Source organism: Lichenostomus cassidix, chromosome 1 (assembly GCF_008360975.1).
Source record: "Lichenostomus cassidix isolate B80296 chromosome 1, HeHo_3.0, whole genome shotgun sequence".
NCBI lineage: Eukaryota > Metazoa > Chordata > Aves > Passeriformes > Meliphagidae > Lichenostomus > Lichenostomus cassidix.
This window is the reverse complement of record NC_139479.1, coordinates 107,636,783-107,658,887: the sequence shown is the minus strand read 5'-3', so window position 1 is coordinate 107,658,887 and position 22,105 is coordinate 107,636,783. Positions and strand designations below refer to the sequence as shown.

At 39.6% G+C, this 22,105-nt stretch overlaps 1 long non-coding RNA gene across 1 annotated transcript; it reads right to left on the bottom strand.

Annotated features, from left to right (window-relative positions):
• Positions 1 to 7,172: 7,172 nt before the first annotated feature.
• Positions 7,173 to 10,394, bottom strand: LOC146445502 (uncharacterized). Its single transcript, XR_014855201.1, has 4 exons — positions 10,271 to 10,394; positions 9,096 to 9,189; positions 8,753 to 8,821; positions 7,173 to 7,651 (listed from the first exon to the last, which is right to left on the bottom strand). It is a non-coding gene; the product is annotated as an uncharacterized LOC146445502 (long non-coding RNA).
• Positions 10,395 to 22,105: the final 11,711 nt, after the last annotated feature.

Here is a 22,105-nt window from a genome sequence, read left to right as displayed (position 1 = left end):
CTTTCAATATTATTAAGTCCCTTGGTACTAATCCTTTAAGCACCCTCCAGCAGATTGGGAAGTTGATCTAACCTTAGCTGTCAGTAGCTATCAGCCAACCTTGCACTCAGTAAATGAATGAGCTGAGCAGAGAGTGTTCAGGGTTGCAAAGTTACTGTTTATTTGTAGTTCTTGCAGTAAGTGGTGTCTCATTTCAGTTTCACAGTTGTATGTTTTTATTGCAGAATCTGGTCTTAGGTATGTTTTGGAAGGTTTGTTGTTTTTTTTTTTAAATTCCATAGTCCTTGCTCTTAAAAAGGAAAAAACCCTTTTAAACTATGTGTGGTTTCTTTCTCTGTTGCAAAAGTTCTTAAAGCTTTTTATTTCAAACCAAGCATTTGAACTTTTTATATTACTTAGAGTCACCAGTACTAGAGGAAATCTGTATCTCTGTTGTGACCCTGCTGAAAATTTAAAGATCTCCTGCGTCATGATCCAATAAATGATTTTGTGCCCTACCTAAGCTGCTCTAAAATTGGAGGACAGAAAGACTGAAATACAGCAATGAGAGTTTTGGTAATTGTCCTTGACCTTTTCTGCACAGGCAAAACAAGTGCTCTTTAACCTTTTTGTGATAGAAGATGTTGCTGCTGTTTCTCACACCCCAGAGTGTGTGTTGCAGGTTATCAGGAGTTTTGTAGCTCCTCCAGCTCTGATGATACTTTCAGACATATAATGTAAAACACTAAATCAGGTAAAATGAAGCACAAGTACAGGAGTGCAGTGCACAGAATAACTGTCTTGATTCTGGAAGGGCTGTAAATATACCATATTACCACATACCCATATTATTTTAGTGGATATTCAAGGTGGTTAGAATTCAGGGTTTTTAAATAATGTAGCCAAGATTTCTGTCTTTGTGAACAGCATTTATTTCTCCAGGCTTGGTTTAGCTTCCATTGCATGATAAATGTGTGTGGAGGAAGAGGAAGCACTGAGAAATCTCCCCAGACCTGATACATATCCCTTGTATTAGGATGTGAAGGTCGAAGTCTTAATTGATTCTCTACCTGAGGAAGGCAGACCCTTGCTTGTCCTTTCCCATGGAAGTCTCTTAATTGTAAAGCTGGAGGCTAGACTGGGCAGTCTTTTAAAACAAAAGTGAAAGATTGTCTCCTCAGTCCCCTGATAAGGGCATTCCCCAGGCAAAGAGGACTGAAGATTGATCCCTGCTTCCAGCACCAAGTGCAAAACCCAGTGCAATCCTAATTACTGCACTGCTATGATACATTTATCATCACTCCTCCCTACCCACCGTCTGTGCTTAGTGTTTCACAAGACAAGAAGCAAGCTGAGAATGCCAGCCCTGTCACTGCATTCCTGCTCTAGAGAGGGACAAAGGCATGGTGGTGCTTATTTGTTTTGTCCATGAATGAAATGCTCTGCTCCTAGGTTGTTATAGAAAGAAAAATAGCAGCACAACTTCCACTTCTATTTCTAGCTGGTTTTAAAAGGAAAGTGTAAGTTGTCTGCCTGTGTTAAAAAGGTTCCCAAGTCCTGCAGGTCTGTGGATCCTAACTGAATAAAAACAGCTAACACAGATCACACATAGACACCTGAAAAAGATGAAATTTTAAGCACTTCTCACTTCCACATTTCCTTCTAGGTAGTTTAGATGATCTTTGAATTATACAGAAACTGAGACCTAAAAACAGGGCTTCTGTAAATTTTGTGGAGGGATGGGGGTGTCAAAAAGCCAAGCACCACCATGTTTTAGTCCTGTCGAGATCTGGACTGCAGTGACAATGCTGGCGTTCTCAGTTTGCTTTTTTGTCTTGTGAATTATTTTAGTAGAGCCAGTGGATAAGAATGAGTAATTATGGAGGTGTCATAGCAGCACCATAATTAGGATTGCATTGAGCTTTGCAGTTAAATTTTATGCCTAATGCTCCCCTGCTGTCCCCCATCAGTGCACCACATTTGAAGTACAGCTACAATTAAACCATCATAAAACAGAGTACACAACTAGACAAAATGATTAAAAGGAACCTGAATCCATGTGTACTCACTCTGGAATGACTTTCTTATGACATTGGTTGTTCTTACTATAGGTTGTAGATTTCCAAGCACTTCAGTTTGGTAATTTCTCACTCTGCCCCTCTATTAATATTATAGTAAGTCACCTTGGACCCTGTTATTTGTCCAATTGCAACATCCACTATGACAGAATAGAACTATAAATATTCTTGGCTCTGTTTATGCTTGAATAGTTCAACATGCCTCAGAAACCTAGGCACAGTTTGTGAACACAGCTATATAATAATCCATAGGATATAAAGCCAGTTCTCCTTTTGAAATATACATTGAGGTTTGTTTTCTTTAGCTTGGATATTCACATCAGTGTTGTTTTCCAGGGAGCAGGCAGAACATGAATGAAAAAGTCTCACTGTGCTGTTGAAGCCCAGAACACCTGCAAAAAACTGCTGGAGTTTGAAATAACCCCGGGGTATTTTTGGCTTGTTCTTCTTTTATATAGCATTTGTTCATTCCTTTTTTCCTGTGGTATTCTGCATAAGGCATGAGGTAGCATCCATCTGGTGGAATACAAACAAGAGGGAGTATATGGCTTAATTTGGGGGTTTAAAAATGAAATGAAACAGCTATGTACTTATTGAATCAAGCAAGCTAACTAATGATTCAGGTTTAGGGGTTAGGTTTTCATGTCTTCTTCAAACATCTACATTCTCTAACAAAGCCTGTAGGGCTGCAGACATGCCCCAGAGCAATTATTATTAGGTAGCTCTGTGTGGGTCAGGATCTATAATCCATCTCAATACTTGGGAGCTACCTGTGAGAGAGGTGGAAAGGCTTTCTCTGTTGTATTTTCCTCAAGCATTTAGGACTTGGAATGGAAGATGAAAGAGAAGGGGAGGAAGGGAGGAGCGTGGCAGCTGAGAGCCAGGAGTATGAGACATGACTTGGGAAGGTGCCTAAGAGGAGGTGAGAAGGAAAGGCAGGAGTGTGGTGATGATCTGGGAACGATGGAATGAGGGCTGGGAAGCAGCTCCAGCACAGGGAACAAGCACAGACCTGGCACTGCTCCTTGGGAAATATCAGTGGGAGTAAGATGATCCCATGGCCTGTACTAGCCTTGATTCTCTGTGAGTCAGGAGTCCCCAGACAGCCCCTAGCCTTGGATAAAAGGGAGATGACCTCTTCAGTAATCCCATTGTTTGTGCCCAGTGGTCATGTGCTGACCTGGCAGGGAAGAATACCAGTCTTGTATATATGAGTTTGAGTCCATATGTGTGTCTATATGTTGTGTGTATATATATTGTGTATGTATATAGGGTGGAGATTGCCACCTTCTTCTGATGGCAGTGATAGTCAGAATCTCTCTGCCTTGCCCTTTTCCAGACACATTGCTTTACTGCTGGGATCTGCTTCTGCAAAGTTATTTGGCTCCATGGAGAAGTGACAGAGAGCCCGAGTTACACAGGAATTTGTGTTTGCTCGTCTAATGAGACTGACATTTGTGGGCCTACTACAAATTAGTGCAGCATTCTGATGTAGGGCTAAGCAGGAGTCCTAGCAGCGGGTTTTCCTTTTGTTTACCAGTTGTTCTGCATGTAAAACCATTCAGAGAATCCCTACCAGATAAACTATTCAAACTTTGTGAAGTTCTCATTTATAAAGGCCTTGCTTTGGGAGGAAGATGGGTTGCTATAATTTTTGCAGGCATGTGTCCTGTTCCAGAAAATATTTCACTGCTTGAAAATGGTGTTGCTTTTTTTTTCCCCAGAGCCTGCAATGCACTTTGGGCAGAGAAATATGTTTTATTCCAGGAACTTTTGCAATAAACGAAACGTTATTTATTCTATTTTTGTTACACTTTGCACTACAAAAGCATGAATATCTTTTAATAACTCATTAAACTGACAGTCATTACAGTAGATTAATTTAAAAACATTAGTGAAAACACTGTAAACTGCACTGAGGCCAAAATGTGTGTAATCACCAAAGTTTACTAAAGAATGCCATCTAGAGGGCTTTGACAGAGCAGAAAGAACACTTAAATCTCTTCAGAGAAGCATCCCTGCAGTGTCTCTGTAAGTATTTTGTCTTAGCTGCACATAATTTTAGTCAAAACTCAGCTTTCTGCATGAAGCCATGGGCAACTGTACATGTTTTGACTGGTGACAGGGAATAAGCTGAGGTTAGTTTCATCATTTCTCTGATTCGAAAAAGCAATTTAAAATGGAGTGCAGTTTACAGGTTAGAGTTTTTATCTCCTGTGTCTGCAGCAAGACTTTCAGTTTTCATTCACTTCATCTTTTTGATGTAGAACATAAAAAAGACTTTTCAAATGGTGCTGCATAATAAATATTTGCATCATTCTTACAGGAGAGAATAATAGGTGAATGTCCTCTTGTGAATATAGATGAGTGAAACTGTCGAAAACATGAAGAATAATTTTTATTTCTACTGCTGCCCGTATTTTAACAGGCAGTGAAACAAAGCTTCATAATTCTGAAAGCAAAGAAATCTGTGCTTGAAAAGGAAAAAAAAAGAAAAAAAGAAAGGTGTGGCAATAATAGTGTCCATGAGGTTCATTCAGAATAAAGGAATTTTGTACCAATCCTACAAGATAATAAAAAATATATTCACATCCATTTTTATTTTCTTTCCACCAATTGTTCATCAGTTAAATATTTGGGGTTCTTTTCAGGATGGCAACAGGCGTTTCATTTATGTGACAGGACTGTAGTCATTTCGCTCCCTTAGAACCTGGGAAAATGGGCTTTGGAATGCATTTTGCATGATTAGATACAGCAGGAGTGCCAAGTAAACATGAAATTTGAATTGGAATTGAGTGATGTTGGTGATCCAGGGCTTTCTTATTACAAAGATGATCCTGAACCTCTTAGTAAGAAGGGGAAAATTAATACTGCAGTATGTATCCTACTCTGTCTTCCAAAAATATCTGCTGGGTTACCTTTAAAATTCAGTTTTATATCTCAGTTTTCTGGGCAAGACTTGATTTGTACCCTGTAGCTCCTGGTGGTTCATTTCTGAGGGCAAGAGGAGGAGAGAGACTGGGAGATGGAAGCGAGTGGCCTCTGGTCTTATTTTGAATGGGCTGAGAACTTAAAACGGCACAGAAGTGTGTGAGTCTCAATTTCCTTTTTATGTTTAAAAGACAGGAAGGTACCAATTTGGTCCATTTTCAACTTTATTTTTAGGGCAGAATGAAAGAAAGTAGTCCCTGCAGGAACCTCCCCATGTGAACACAGAGAGGTTACACAGGGACATGTAGAGATCTGTCTCAGGCAAATCTGAGCTTCGATTCAGGTTTTAGATGTGACTAATTGTGAGCTAGTTTTACTTTTTCCTGAGGAAAAAAATGGAGTAAAGATTGCTCATGAAAGGATTTTCTTCATTTCCTCTTTTCTTTCTCATTTTGGCTTCACTATAAATGATGTAGCTGAGTGCACCCATTATTGAAAAAGGACCAAATATTGCATTCTGATAATAAATGTAGAGTCGAGTCTGTGATGGAAATCCTTGCTGATATAAAGGAATATTTCTCAGTGTGACTTTGTAGAGGGGGAAAAAAAAAAGCTTTCGCACTTTCTGGAGACTCAGGCAGTAGGGAATAAATTGTGCTGGTTATTTAAGTCCAGATTTTTGTCAGGAGAAAAATCAGTCTGAGACACTAAAAATAAGGCAGAGAGGAGTTCAGGTCTCCAGCAGGCTCTGTGTTTTCAGAGCATGGAAGTTGGAATTGGTCCTTCCCAAGCAAAGAAATAAGCCAGTCTGATTTATTTGTATTTTAATGCAGCATAAGATCAGATGAGATTCCATGTGTGTTCAGGCTTTCTTTTTTATGGAGGATTCTCTAATATTTCCCTTCAATTATTGCTTCAGCAGATCAACATTACACAAGCTGCTGGTCAGAGGCTCCTGAAAGCAGCTGGCACAGAGGTAATTTCGGAGAGACAGGGAGTGATGTTCAGCCTTGGGTGGAATTGTGCTTCTGCATGTGCTCATAAAGAGCCTGGGAAGGAGCAGAGCTGCAATCAGCTCCACAACCTAGATAGCAATATTAACAAGTAATTAAAACTTGATTCCCTCCTCCATCTTCCCCTGCACAGTTCCTCACCTACCTTTAAAAATAACCTAAAAACTGGTTATGAATATTAACCTTTCTGCTGCTACAGAGAAACACAACATGCGGTGGTGGATTAATAATTAAAATCAGGAAACTAAGAGCACAAGCACTCGAGGGAGTCAGCAGCAATAACGTTATTGAAACAGCCAATTTAAGAGTCAGAATTTCTCAAATAATTTAAATGTTAACTTTTAGGATGACCTATAAAAGATCAAACAACATATAAATCATCAGCAACTACACCAACTTTTTGCGTAATTGGAAGTTTATAATTGTCCTGTTTCTCTGTCTCTCTGTGTTAGGAGAAACAGCAAAGCCTCAGAAGCTCAGAGACCTTTTTAAAGGGGGAGTGCACAAAGAAATGAGATTTGAGCACTTCGAGTAATATAAACACTGCTGCCAGAGGAGAAGAGGTGAGGAAAAATAGTGATTAGATGCTGAGCTCTGTGTAGCCAACATTAGGTTTTTGCCTATAATCAGGCCTGCCTTAGTACAAAGGAGGTCTGAATGTCTCTGTATTATAATATAGGCACTGGTATATTTCAGCAAAAGCCAAACCTGTGCTGCAGGTTTTGTAAGGACTTCTGAGAATTGCTAGCCTACTTCTAAAGCTGTGAATTGTTCATTTTTTAACCCAGTCAGGGTTTCTTTTGTTCCATTTTTTGTTTTGCTCTCATTTTCCTTCTGCTTCTTACTTGTTGAGGAGAATATCTTAGTCTGATCTGCTGGCATTCTCCCATAGCAAATAGTTCTCCAAGCCCTTCCTGGCTTTGCCCTTGGATCAGGTACCCAAGGCCCTTTAGACCTTAGGAAAAATCTCCTGTGAGATATGTATATGTCACAGCAGGTTCTAAACAAAACCAATTAGTCCATACAAAAAGTTGTTTTAGCCTTACTGAATGGTCCTGTCTTGTACAAAGTAAATGTGAAAGCCTGAGCCAGGCCAGGATTTTCCTCTCTTCTAGCTCTGAGGCTGCACCCATGACATTTCCTGGTAACAGCTCACAGAGCTGTTGTTTGGTTTCTATTTCTTCTTTTTTCTCTCTCTCTCTCTCTTTTTTTTTTTTTTTTAAATTTTGAAATGGAGGTCATTGTCAAAATAACTTTTTTTTTTTCTCTCTTCAGTTTTCCAGCTGCTGCCTCTTTGAATACCTTTTTGCACTGGAGGGCCTCTAGATGTGCTTCAGAGGAAGTCTGCCAAAATTTCAGAACCCTGCTGTGTCTCATTGAGGACAGACCACCCTCTCAGATACTGATCTCGGTAATAGAGGGTTTTTGTCATTAATAGTGACTAACAATGGGAACAGCATTAAATCTCAGGGATCTAAAATGAAATAGATGAGGAGTAAAAAGCTTTCATGCAGTGAATTTTATTCTATGGATCTTAAACAAGGAATTATTGTATCTTCTGCATTATTCTTCTGAATTATTGTATCCTCCTGGTTGCACACAGAAACAAGAAACCAGGGGAGCTAGTGTTTCACACCACAGATCTGAAATCTTCATGAATGTTAACAAAAATGTGGTAACGTCTGCCTCCACTATAAGGGCTGAATATTGCTTATTTTTCAGTTGAAAGTTATCTGCTCTGTTTTTTCCCCTGTCTAAATGGTCTTGCTGTTGTCACATTGATCAAAAGCAACTTACCTTTTCCTTACCTGAGGTAGGTTCCTATTGTTTGAGAAAGCAGGGGCAACACTGTGCAGTGTTTCGTTTGGAATTTTTCTAGTTGGAACTCTGCCTGTGTGCTACAGGTCCCTTTGATTTTCAGCACTCCAGGAGGCAAACTTGATTTAAATCATAACATTGAAAGTAAAGTGTATCTGTGTGTGTGGGGAAAGGCTTTTTAAGTAGTTTGGGTTATGTAAGAATTTATAATAGAAAATAAAACCCTGAAAGTCTGCATTTCTTTTTCCCCTCTGCATCATTTTTGTGGTTAGTCCACTGCTAAAAGCACTAAGGCTCCAGCTTCTAGTCTTTCTAATTTCAAGCCTGTTGCCTTTTCCCACTTCCATGCCATGTTAGTTCTACATGTTGCTGTAGCATCCAGAAGCCAATATTGTGATGTAAACCTTGTAATTCACTTTGCTGTATAGCAAAACAAGAAGACTCAATTTTACCACTCTCCAAAGTCCCTGTCTTTCCCTGTCTTTTGGAGGTAACTTATGTGTCCTGCAATATTAACTATTCAGCTATATGCATATATCTCCTTCGTCCACCCATCTCCTCCTTGACCAACCTTCATTAACTGTTTGAACTCCCATGGCTATGAGAGCAAAGATCAGGTTTGAGGAAATGCTTAAATGAATAAAACAGTACACTGTGAGAAAGAGATAGAAATGTGAATTTTTGAAACTTAATTAATGGTAATTTAAGGGAGTCTTGAATTCTCTCCACTACCTCCATCCTACTTTTAGGTGCCCCCGATTGCCCTGCCTTCATGTCTCTGCTCTACCTTCTTTTCCTGCACTGTGTAGTTTCTTCTCCCCGTCAGTCTGTTCTGTCCTCATTTGTATACAGCGTGTTTTCCTTCCTTTTCCAGGAGTAGGGCGATTTCTTCCCCCTGAGCACTCTCATTTCCCTCTCCATTGCTCCCCCCACTTGCCTGAGATTTTCAATCATCACTCCGTGGCAGTGGCTCTGATCCTCCCTGTGCTCACACTGCTGTACCTGCCAAGGAAAGGAAAACACATTACCTGATTCATTTTAGAAATGATTTTACAGTACGTCGAGATAAAAGGGCTTGGGGATATAAACAAGCCCAGAAATATTTTGAGATCAGGTAGACGTAATTAGAACACAGCCTGATGATTAGATTGCTTTATTTTGCAACAATGCGAGTTTAATCACGTTGGAAATTGGTTACGGGATTTCTTGTGGTGATTAGGTATTTCTATCATGTTTTAGTCTCCATTAATTACACAAATAAATACTGGTTGTTTACTTTTCCGGCTTTCTTTTTTCCTGTCAGCGTGCAGACAGTGTGGAGGCCTGCTGCTCAGCAGCCACGCTGAGTGTGACCGCGTTCCTCATGGCACCTGCTGGGAGACGAGAGGAGAGCTCAGCGCTCTTCCTTCGCCTGAAGATAGCTCATTACCTGCCTCCCAACTCATCCTTCTCCCTGATCAAAGCTCTGTCTCCCTCTGTTCAAAACCCCAGACTCCAAAGCAGGAGTGACTGCGTCTGGTTCAGGCTGTACAGATATTTTCTTCTTGAGCAAAACCACAAAACGCAAGACAGGGCCGCGATGCCTGAATTGCTGAGGGTAAGCGCAGGGCCCTGTTGCTGTGGGATGCACTGAGCAGGGTCAGAGCTGAGCCTGGATGGTGAGGGATTTCCTTCCAGAGCAGTGTGGTGGTCTGGAGGGATGGATAGAGGGCTGTGGTGTTGCTGTGGCAATGCCATGGTAGTGTTGAGGAACACATTAGGTGCAGGAAGCTGAGGGTGCAGCTGCGGATGGAGGTGCAGGTGGGAACCTGAGCCAGGAGGCCACGAATTGCCACCCTTTTCCCACCAAAGGGCACAGGGAGCTGTGGGGTGAGGGACACTGAGAGACACGGCAGGAACCCATGGTGAGGAGGAACAGCGAGACTTCGGAGCGGCTGCACAGTGAGGGGATAAAAGCCCAGGGGTTCCTTTGTTCAGAGTCCCTCCTTGGAGGCACCAGCTTGGGCTGTTCCTATGTCACTATGCCGTGGATACAGGGCTTTATGGTATGAGACAGCTGAGATTCTGCTATGGAAATTCTGGGATTGAGCCTATGAGGAAACCCGGCCTGACTGTGAGCGGGGTGTGCAGGGAGTCAGGCAGGACCCACTGGGTCACCAGACCTGAACTTGTGAAGGGATCTCAGTCCCAGCAGTGACAATCTGTGACACTGGGAGTGTGGCTGCCAGAGAGTCCCATGAAGGGTCACACTGGATGCTTCCTTAACAGTAGGAACGAAGTTTCCATAGCTGTTCCTGCACTCTGCAGAGCAGGCCCCAGCTCTTCCATCCCTGACGATCTCACATCCAGTCTCCTGTGCAGATGCACCCACACAGGTGCACTGTGTCCCTTTATTTATAAATATACACATAAATGTGGTGCTAGGCTTGCAAATATATGCAAATAATTGACATAGGAAACAGCAGAAACATCTCAGCATTCCTCCACCCTTTGGACTGTGAGGCTGCAGTCCTAGCGAAGTAAAGGTTCCCTATTTCCTTGGCACTGCTTGTTAGCTCCCTGCCAGGTTCTGTGCTGTCCCTGCTGCATGTGGCACCTCTGGCTCCCAGGAGAGGGACAGCAGAGCAGGCAGAGCCCTTTGCTGCCACAGAGCAGTGCAGGTGGCAGCAGGACATGGCCAGGTTAGGCAGATCCACACTGCCATTCTCACAGATCAGGTTTTGTGCTGTGGACATATCAAGGTCAAGTTGATGAGATGCAAATGCTCCTCCTAGGGTTCTGCATGGCGTGTGTGAGAGCTCGTTGTCCTTCAGAATGACACAGGAAATTTATGGGATCCCAGGAGACTGAATGCACCACACTGGGCCTGATAATCCTGCAGGAAAACAAATTTGTTGTTTCAATTATCCTCCCACCTTTTGAGCTTCTTGAATCAGCTTCTCACACCTACCTGCCCAGATTATTCACACTCTACCTGGGCTGCCACTCTTGCACAGTTTCTATGGCATCTAATGCACCCACAGGCTCAGCAGATAACAATTCTATGGCTTTAATGATATATTATATAAATTATCATAACTATCCTCGCTTGATTATTTCCCAATTGCAGATAACTTTTCTTTTTCCTTCTTGCTAGCTCCACTCTGATGTGTCAAATATAGTCTGCTTCAAAATTTGCAGGTACATGTTATCTTGTGGGCAGGTAGCAGAATTTCCAAATTTAATGTTCCTCTAGCATTAAGAAATGGATGACTTAGTATGTGATTCTGCATTATTGAGGCTTAGGAATTATTTTGCATTAATCTGCCAGGCCAAATTCTATAAAATAAACTTTAAAAAGAGTTGTTAACAAAACTTCTGTCCTGCAACAGATGTCTATTAAACTTCAGGCAATCTCTCTGTGTGCCATCCAGAACTCCAATTAAAGGTGTAGGACATGGCAAAAGACAGGAGCTCTGTGTGTACATATCCAGACAGCAATATTTTCCTCTTGAGCTATTGCTGCAGGGAAGGGAGAGTGGGACAGGTAAAGGTTTTTGCATCTCTTTCCCCAGTAGGTTGCTTTTCAAAACTTAAATCTAATGTATATATTGCCAGATTCAAGTTCTGATGATATGAGAAGCTGAGAAAATAGTGAAAATACTGAGGAAAGGGAAAATAAAAAAGGGAAAATACTGAGAAGGAAATACAAAAATGAATTGTGTGATACCAGGAAGACAATGTTGATGAGAAATCCAGAGAAAGAGACAGTAGTAGAAAGATAAGAAGTGTATTTGAATATGCAAATTTGAAACATTTGAAAGCTATAGGATAAAACAGAGGAGACCTGAATAGTAAAATCAAAATTTTGATTAGTTATTTCAAGGCATGAATAGAGAACATGGTCCCTACAAGAACAGCTCTATTTCTTTTCCTATTAGAATGCTCAGTCTTGCTTCCTTACTTCTTTCTTTTTTTTTAATTGAAGATTTTCTGTGGCAATATTACATTCTTTTCAACCAAACCACTGTTGCCTTGGTCACATATATCTCCAGAAACATCACCAAAACTTTCTGTGGCTTGTAAGACTGTCTCTTAACAGTTTAGTTGCCTCTCAGAAGGAGTGGTCTTAAATTCCTGGAGTAATTGCTCAAACAGGCATTTGTGAACCAAAGACAATAATGTGAGCTTCCCAACATCTCCAGTTTAATGTATTTCCTTCTGTCTCCTAGTTCACCCTGGTTTGGAAGAAACCAGTTTAAATCTGATGCTGTTAAAACTGTAAAAATTTAACATGAAAAAGGAGAAGCGTTTCTCCACACTGAATAGCAAAACATATTTGATAACACCGCCTTAATGTAAGTGTGATAAACCAGTTTTTAGCATAACCTTCTATATTTTCTCTTTGCATAATACCTAGCAACTCTTTGGCAGTGTAATCCATAATGGCAAAATAATACATAAGAGATGTAGTACACAGAAGAGATGAATACAGGGCATAGATTTCCTTTTGAGGTCCTAGCTGTGCCATCAGAGGAGGCACATTCAGATACTTTCTGTCCATCCACAAAAGTCAGCATTGCCTCATCTTTGCAGCTTTGAAATTAAGTTTTTATCCCTCTGAGTGATGTTTTGCCTAAGCCAAAACATCACAGAATACAGAATTTCAGGTCCTCTGGGGTAAATTAGTTTTTATTAACCCATCTGTGCTTGGGTTAAAAGCACTGGGAGGTGTGTGTGTTCTCTTGCAGGAAGGTGACAGAGAGTGACCAGGTGCCACCAGCCCTTCAAGCTTCTCCTTCCAGCAGTCTCTGGTCACAATCCCACAGTGACAGAAGTTCAGTGAGGTAAGTGATCGTGGAGGATGCTTTGCAGCACAAGAACAGTTCCCACAGAGAGGTTACTTACCCAGCCCATTTGGATGAAGCACAGCGATTTCCTCCCTTATGAGAGGTGGCTGCACTTCCTGAGCAGCACTTGTGAAGCTCGAGAAGCTCCCGAGTGCTGTTCACCATTATTAAACAGTAATGACAATGTTCTGCTGTTCCACATCATTTTCAGTCCAGCAGTGTCAAAATCCATGCCGTGTCCCTGGGACAGAAAATCGGTGTTCTCATTTTAGCCATGCAGATGATGAAGCAGGACGGGGTGATGAATCTGTCGCAAGGACAAACACAGCAGGACTGTGGCAATGGCAGGAACATTAATGGGATTTTTCTGTCATAATCAAAAGATGGCATTTCCAGCAGACCAAGAACTAGGCTCTAGTCTGAGGGTGAATCTGGGGGGAAAGATGTACAGTGATTACACTGATTCCTTCTCCCCTGCCACAAGCTTAATGTTAGTTAATGATTGTTTTACAGCAGTGCCCCTGGGCTCTACTCTGCTAGGTAAATTAATTAAACAATTTTTAAATTAATTTAAACAATTAATAACAGAGGTAATCCTTACCCCAAACCATAGGTTATAGACTTTTCTAACTTTAAATAACCAAGATTTCCCTAGGGAGAAAAAAACCCAAACCCTAAACTGATTGACTGTATTTCAGCCAGAACACTGGGGAATTTTTCCAGTGCTCTTACATAAAAAGGAGATGCAATATACCATATTTATTATTTACTAATAAGTTACACAATAGATTAAAAGAAAGTATACTAAAGATTTTGTCATTATTTTCATCAGTGCATTCAAATCTTCTCTGCAATGCAAACGAAAAGAAAAGAAAAAAGAAAAGAAAAGGTGAGATTGATGTGGTTTTTATTCTACTTTTTTAAACTTTTTTCACTTTTACATCTGAGGTAAATGTGCTAAACAGTAAATCCCAACCTGACAGATTTCATCAGGTCTCTGTATAACAAGCCCTCTCTTTAAATCTTAAAATGTCACCACTGCATAAACCTTTTCAGTGTTCCTTCCTGTGCTCTGAGCCCTTTATAAACCCATTATGATTTTAAAAAGATTTTATTTCTCACAGCTACTGCATAGAGAAGGTAAAACCAATTGCATCGTTTCCAAGATGTTGTGACCTGAGGTAATTTCCAGAGTGCTTGAATTGAAACTTTTATGAAGAATATGCATCCATTTGGCCCCTAACAAGAAAAAATGTGATCGCATACATCGCTTAAGTTGTTAAAGATAAAAAAATGCCCATAAATATGGTAGTGTCACTTTAAATATTTGGAGTATACTAAAGAAAGTAAATAACACTACAATTTTCACTGCAGCAGCCGACAGCTGGCTGGCTTTAAATCTTAGTGGAAACAACATTTCTGGATGCTCAGAGCCTCCACTGTTCCATTTCAGCTAAAGGCAGGATTACTTGAGCTGTATTATATCCTCCATCTCATTTTCAGCTCTATTGCACCAATTATGCAGCCTGCAGGCTTATAGAGGTTTATATTGAGTTTTGGATAGATATAAGAAAGTCGTCTATATTCTCTGTGATAAAAATAGTCATTAATTACTGAGATTTGTAAACCGCTTAGCATCCTTCTTAATGTGGTACATCAGGCACTTTACTGCATTATACACTATAGCTAATCACCAAAAAAAGTGTGGGGGAAAAATACTTTGAGAAGAATTTGATCTTTCTTACTTGGAATTGAATGCTGGAGTTAGAGGGATGAACAGAAAAGGCTTAGCCACTTCAGTATGAATTTGGTTTTCAAGGGCTTCGTTGTTTGTGTCTTTAAAATCGATTAAACATTGATGCTGGAAGCAGCCCCTTGTGCAGGGCTCACCAATATAATCAAAGGTCTTCCTGAATCTTCACAGTGGTTTGATTGCACACATATAAATAAAAAAAGAAGCCTTATCTAAATGGAAAATATATTTTCAAGTATGAGAGGGTACCACAGTGAATTAACAAAAAACCCTTTAGACTTCTTTAAAAGGACAAGAGCAACAACAAAGTCTTGTTTAATTTTCTACCCATGTGAATTATGCACCAATCACTATAATGATGAAATGGCTAATTATCATTCATCTGTTGTGGGCTTTCATAAGGTGAAAGACAACTGATCAATAATCATTTAAAAAATCCATTCAAATCTGTTTTTAAATCTCTAAACTCCATATTCTGACAGAATAGACCATTACTAAGTGAGTAACGTCAGCTTTCAGTATGTTGTTTGTTATGCTGGTCAGATTTTTTTGTGGTTTTTCTTTTAAAGCTCAAGAAATTCAGTCTGTTAAAGGAAAACTCAATTTAACCTGGGTGGGTTTTAAACATTTTTTTGCCGCTTAATTTTTCTTAATTTGAAAAGTCTCCATTTGCAGCTTTTTCTTGATTCTCCTGAGATGGATGATTTAATTACTGAAGCAAATGGGTTTAAGTATTTTATGGCTTCCATTACCACAGTACAGAAATGTCTCTCTGTGCATAACTTATCCACATAAACTTGCCTGTCTAGTTGGGAAACAAAAAGTGGCATCAATATAAAAATATAACATTAATCCTAAAACCTTCATCTGTCTTGCAGCTGAAAAAGCACTATCAGAAGATGAGTTTTTGCAACAGAATCAGTTAATGTGGGTTCTCTGGCAGTCCACTGGACTGATTAAAAGTAGAACCAGACTCTAAAGCAAACCAACAGTAAAGACTGATATTTTTGGAGGTATTAACTGAATCACAGCAGAGGTTTCCTCTATTCAAGATCTGCATCAGGCTCCAGCCATGGAGAATCATTAGCAGATCAGCTCCCATTGCTCACTGCAAAGTCCTTCAGGAGCAAAATGAAAACAAAATCCAAAAATTATCTGCACTATAAACTCTGTACAACTGAATTTAGGGATAATTCTGGTCTTTTATTTCCTTTGTATAATTAAATACTATGAGTGAACAACCATTTCAGTACTAATCTTTATATATTGCAATGCCCCCAGGAGCCCAATTGTGAAACTGTGAACTTAATTATAATTAGGACACAGAAAACCACACCTCACAGTTTCCAAAATAACGTTCCATCATTGACAGAAGACAGCCTGTTTTTATTTTTTCACAATTGACTAATTTTAGGAAAAGTTTCAAATGTGTAATCTCAGCCTGTTTTTCTAATATTTTCTTCTTATTTTCCTCTTCTTAATAATAATAACAAAACCAAATAGGGTAATTTAATTCTGTGTTTGTGCACATCCCTTTAGATTTTACCTTTGATGAGGTATGGGAATCTTGGTGATGGAGTATCCAAGCACTGCATGTGGCTCTTGAACTTCTGCGAGCAGGTAGAGGTAGATGAATTCATCCTGGCAGTTTTGAAGTGTCATAAACAGCAGGGACCTGAAAAAAGAAAAGGTTTTTCAAATTATTTACCATTAATTATTTTTAGTGAAGAGTACACTTACCATTTGAAAAATGCAAAGAAAATCTTTCGCTGACTGAGAAAGGTATCTGCATGAATTGAAATTTTTTATTTTCTCCCAGTATGCATTCCCATCTTTTAGATTTCACCCAGTGTTTTTTCCTGACCTTCATATCTTTTGCAAACAAGCAATTACTATTCATGGCATTTTCCATCAGATTTGTTTGCTGTTATGTATTGGTTCTAAAATTACAGGTCTCATCCAGTTTTAATTTTTTTTCCTTGTCACTGATACTATTACAGATTATGCCATGACTGTGCACCAGAAGTGTTTTCAATGCTGTGAAAAGGGAAATAGGCTTCTTAAAAATTCACATTCTTATTTAGTGCTTTCATAATATTTCTCTATTTAGGAAATGGGACAACCTGCAATGCAGATTTCATAGCTTTTAAACACTAATTTACTCTTAATACTTTTTTCCCCAATTTGCTGCAACAAGATAATTGTACTGACTGTGCAATGGTGAGTGAAAAAAGATTAGAGTATGTGGCATTCCAGTGTTTTTGACAGCCTGATGTATTGCAATTTGAAACATACAAGTCCTTTCTGTGTTATTCCCTCGTGCTCATTAAAACTGAGAACAAGCTTTAGGAATCTGACACTACTTTTCTTTCTGTTTTTAAGGAAGAGCAGAAATAAGCCTTTTGCACTGATCCCATTCACATGTTCATACTTGTGACCGAGGGGCTAATTTCCTCTTTCAGCTTCATTCTCATTTTCAGTCTGAGCCTGAAGGAAAATGAGGGTGGAGATGGCCGAGTGGCACCTCCAATATCTGTGAAATCAGATGACAGCATTCTGTGCTGACTACAAGCAAGGGCAACACCTGACTCTGCAACTATTATCTCTCTGAGATGGCAGCCAGGGAGAAGGAATTACGTGCCTTTGTGCTTGGTGGAGAGGAGAAGACTAAGCCCAATAATTTTTGTTTAATATGACCTTTGAGTGCACTCCCAGTGCAGCCTGAGCTTTCTGTCACCAGCTCAGCTGTTATGTGGCTCTTGTCCTCAGTGCAAGATTTCTTTTTTGTAGAAACAGGAGGGCTAGGGAGAGGAGTGCTTTGGAGTTAGTCATCAGGATGCAGTGAAACAGCATTCTTAATGGGGTTTCTGCTAATGGGCTAAGTCCAGTGCAAAGGCTCAAAAATAGGGAACTCATTTCACAGAAACTCCTTTCGGCTCTTTATGGAAGTATATCTTGGGTTATGGTAGAATTTGGATCACATTCTGCCTCCTTCCCTACAGATCACCATGGATAACAGAGCAGGAAACTTCATACTGGAGAAAGGATTGGGTCACACAGGATAAAAGTCAGTCCTGGGAAGAATAGTCCTGTCAAGGGATTAAACACTATATACCCCTTTTGTTCCTAAATGGGGAAAAATAAGTGATCATAATTCTGCCATGTTCCTTAGGCTCCCTGGGCTGACACTTGACCCTTGCTTCATGTCACTCATATACCTCCATGGCCATAAAGACATGATTAGGTATGTGGTAGTTCAGCAGAGCAGAGTGAAAGGTGGGCTATCATTCCAGCAGATAAATGTCTCAAATAAGTCAATCTGACTTTTGTACTTTGAGTTTAGTATCTGTTGTATACCAGCCAAACTAACCTTTTCGATGTAATAGGGCAGTCTCTTGACTTTCTGAAAGTTGCAGTTCACTGGGCATTATTCCAAAAAGCATCCATTTGCAGCACTGAAATGACTTTCAGGATCAAACCACTCTTTGCATCTCTGGTTTTCACTAAGATTGCACTGTATCCATTATCCTGTGAAAGCTAAAGACAAAGTAGAAGTGGCTTTTCTCTCTCACTTAATCACCACTGTTAAGAGCTGCAGTTGTAAGGGCAGTGCCCAGTGGCAAATTTTCACATTAAGGACTACTGTAAGAGCTACCTAAGCTTGACATAGGTGATTTGAAGTACTGTCCCATGAAAAATATAAAAAGCCAAAGATTTCTGTTCACTCTGCCAGCTGAACATTTAGAAGCAAAATTAAGATGGCTTTTAAAAGGTTATGCCTTTTAATGAAGGTGCAATATTTAGAGCCTAGTAAGGGATTATAGAGCTTACCAAACTAAATAGTAAAACCTTTTCTTTTTGTGAAGTAGATAGAACATTGCTGTAGCCTATCTGGAAGAGAAATCTTTGTGTTTTCCCCTGAAGGCTGTGAAAGTTAGGCTTTAGGTTCAATTTAAAGCTGGGCAAAATAAAAGAAAAAATAAATCACAATATCTGGAATTATTTTTAAAGGGAAACAGCTGGCCATGTTTTATTGATTTTCATGTTCATCTCTTCACAAATATTTGTATTCATGTGAGTGAAATTTTACTTGTACAAAAGCTTGAGAAATAGACTTTTAGGTTGTAAGCTGAAATCAGTTTCATAGTATATGAAATCCATTTCAGGTAAAAGTGAAAGTAATAGATTTCTGGTTTTCCAATTAAATTTGTCAGAAGGCTCTTTTCTCAGTCTTCCCTGACTCCCTCTCTCTTCCCTAGGTAGCACTCCAAGTAGAAATGGGTCATGATGTTGGAAAAAATTTCTTCACTGCAGAGGTGGTCAGGCACTGGAACAGGCTGCCCAGGGAAGTGATGGAATCAGTGTTCCATCACAGGGTAAGCATGACATTTAAGGTCACAGTTTAGTGGTGAATGTGGCACTCATGGGTTAATGCTTTGACTCCATGGTCTTAGAGGTCTTTTCCAACTTAAATGATTCTGTGATTCTCAATGACCCAGTTCCTTGCTGTCCCCATTGCCACCATTACCTATCTCCATACACAAATTCAATACTCCATATAGTAATTCAATATCTCCAATAATGAGATTTCTGTAATATTTTGCATTATAGAATAACTATAGAAAACTCGATCTTGAACAGATCTTTAATGGTCCCATCATAAATATTCTTTCTTCTTCACCCTAGGGTGATTGTTGTTCTATCTTCATTGGGTTTTTTCACTTTCTTTCTGTCTATCCATTATACACTTCTTCACCATCAGAACTACCTTGATGGGCTGAGAAGTAAATGCTGCTGATAACAGTTTGAATCTTTCTCCTGAATATCTAAAGAAGGTCTGGGGGGACCTGTTTTAATAAATTCCCTCCCTCTTCCTGCATATCCCCCTGCCCTTGCTATTTTCTGCCCCTTCCATGCAGGTGATATCTGCCAAAGAATAAGGAAGGCATATCAAGAGAGAAAATCCTTCTATGAACCAAGCAAATCTACACTGAAATGCACTCTTCTAAAGGTTCAACAAGACGATATTATTCTTGTGATGTCTCCAGCACAGCCCCACATCAGCTGAACCAGAAACCTTTGAGGTAGGCTGAGTTCCAGGCGACAAAACCACATATCCTCGCAATGAGAGAAAGTCTGACCATCAGGGATGGTAGCTTTCTTAGCTTAATCCAACTCATATGTCCAGAGGTATTTAGAGCTGCTCAGAAAGACACAGTTTTTCAAAAGAAAAACCCAGACCCCTTAACTTTTTAATCTGTTGACCTGGCTCCTCCTAATTGCCTTTGCTTCAGTCTGCCTCCTCCAGGAATGTACTTAAATATAATGAAGTGTATCATCAAGAAAGGGAAGAGCTGAAACATATCCCAAGGTGACCTACTACAAACAGCAATATTAATTCTCTAACCACAATTTTCAAGCATGTCATAGGCTAAATGCTGCTGACATAAGATCTCCAAATAATTACAGACTGCAGTCACATTGAGAAAAATGAAAGTATCTTTGTAAACAAATAATTTATTTATTTGGACAGGACAAGTGGCAGCTGCTGATGTCTACTTAACATGCGACCTAAGAGGTAATGGTTTCCTTCAGCAGCCAAGGCAATAATTTGACTGGTGGTGAACAAGAGGAGTGTGGACAAATTAACAGGGAAAATGGGTTTCATAAATGTAGTAGTATTGAACCTATTCCAATACCAGTATTTGGTTAAATTCTTTCCTTGGCTAGTAATCAGATAGCTAATTCTAAGAGTAATCTTAGAGTTTTTAAACTTCAGAGTTCTCCTGAATTTAGAGCTGGATGTAATTTCTTCATTCTCTTTTTCATCTGAGCATTGAGCAAGTGTCACATTCTCCAGAAAGGAAACAACATGCTAAGAAATGGTGTAGTAGGTGTTGGTATACATAGAGCCCTTTAACTTATTCATTTTTTTAATAATTAAATGTTTGTGTGATTCTTAACTACTTATATTTTATTCAGACGAAGTATTACTGTTTGAAACCAATAATCAATAAGCACATCTGGAAAACAACAGAGAGGCTAGTAAAATTGATTATAAATCTGCTATTCCTCTAGCCAGCACTGCCTCAAGCTAAAAAGCTTTTAACATATTAGAATCAGACAGTTTTTCTGCTTCCCCAAGAGTCTCTAGCTCTGCACTCTAAAACACTGAACTGTATTTTCAAATGTTTTGCCAAAAAGAGCAATCAGTTGTTTTCTCTTTAAAAAGCAAAGGGAAAACACTATTTATCTGAAAACTTCCTGGGAGATTTTGGGGAATTCCTTGGATGACGACCCTTCTCCAGCTTCATTCTACATGTGCCCTGACCACTAAGTTCAGTGGCATGTCCCAGACACCTCTGATTCTGCAGAGACCCTCAGGAAGCTTTTCCTTGTGCTGGTTCCCAAAGTTTTGAATTGGCCTTGCTGACTCTAGCTTGCATCCAGCATGTAAGGAGTTGCCATCCCTCTGAGGTGTTGCTGACTGCAGCAGAGATCACCAGCAGCCAACGAGTGCTCAGAGGAGTCGAGTGCCTTAGAGGTTAAGATGCAAACTCTTCACCCAGATAATGAAAATTGCTCTGTTGACAGGGATTACACCTTCAAGCATTAACCTTATGTCATTCAAGTCAGTATAAGATGCAGTTCTATAAAAGACTGCATTAAACATAACTCCACATTATCTGTGGAGAGTTTTCTTGGTTTTTAAACAATGATGAGGAGGAGAAGCTGCATGAAAGTACCATGTGTTGCCAATATTTTTATGCATAATAAGTGATAGTTGAACTTGTGGGTTTTTTTTCATGTTCTGTTTTTTCCTGAGACAGCTTCTCAGCTCAGTGGAACTGTTTGTCATCTTGGGCAGGAAATCTGATCACATCTTTTCCAGGACTAGTGGTGGTGGGTAGAGTGGGGTGTGTAAATCAAAAATGTAAATGGCAAAATATTATGGGCTTTACTAGCAATTAACAAGAGGAAAAACTGAAATGTTTGCCCAGCTACACCACTGGTCTGGGTTCTTTTCTCCTCATTGTAGACCTGTGAATAAATATGTGGCTCCTAATGAAAGCCTATTGGGTTTAGACACCCTAAAGTCTCAGCCTTCATTGTATCCCATGGAATTAGAAAGTGGATGTGTGTAGCAGATGTTCCCAGCCAGCTTTGCCTCATTGTAATTCCTACAATACTTGGTTCCTTATCTTTAACCCATTTCTGAAATCGATGGTGTCAAGCCTCTCTGGCTTCACATAATCTAATATGCTTTAAAAAATGATTTTTCTTGCCATCTTATTCTTTCTGCCTCGCTTCTGCATCTTCCATTGACTTTAATTAAGCTTTCCTTGGGCTTGTGACCTTGGTGAGCTTTTAAAAATAAAGTGAACTGACTTGCAAAGTGATTTTTCCCAATCTTTTTTGTAGCCCAGCTGGAAATTCACTTTGTGTGATGTTTGAAAATGTAGGCTGTTCATTTGGGATCTTCATAGGTGCGCGGTGTGGCAACAAGGAGAAACCTCAGCTACCTAATTACTAAATTGTAGTAAATAATTTCATTTCTCTGTAATTTCTGGTTTGACTTTTCGAACCCCTTACTTCCTAACTATACACTGTTGTTTTTTAAAAGAAAGCTAGAAAAAAAATTCATTCTTTGAAACAGGCAGTATTGAAAAAAAACCTTTTAAAAAAGTAGAGTGCAAAGTAGAT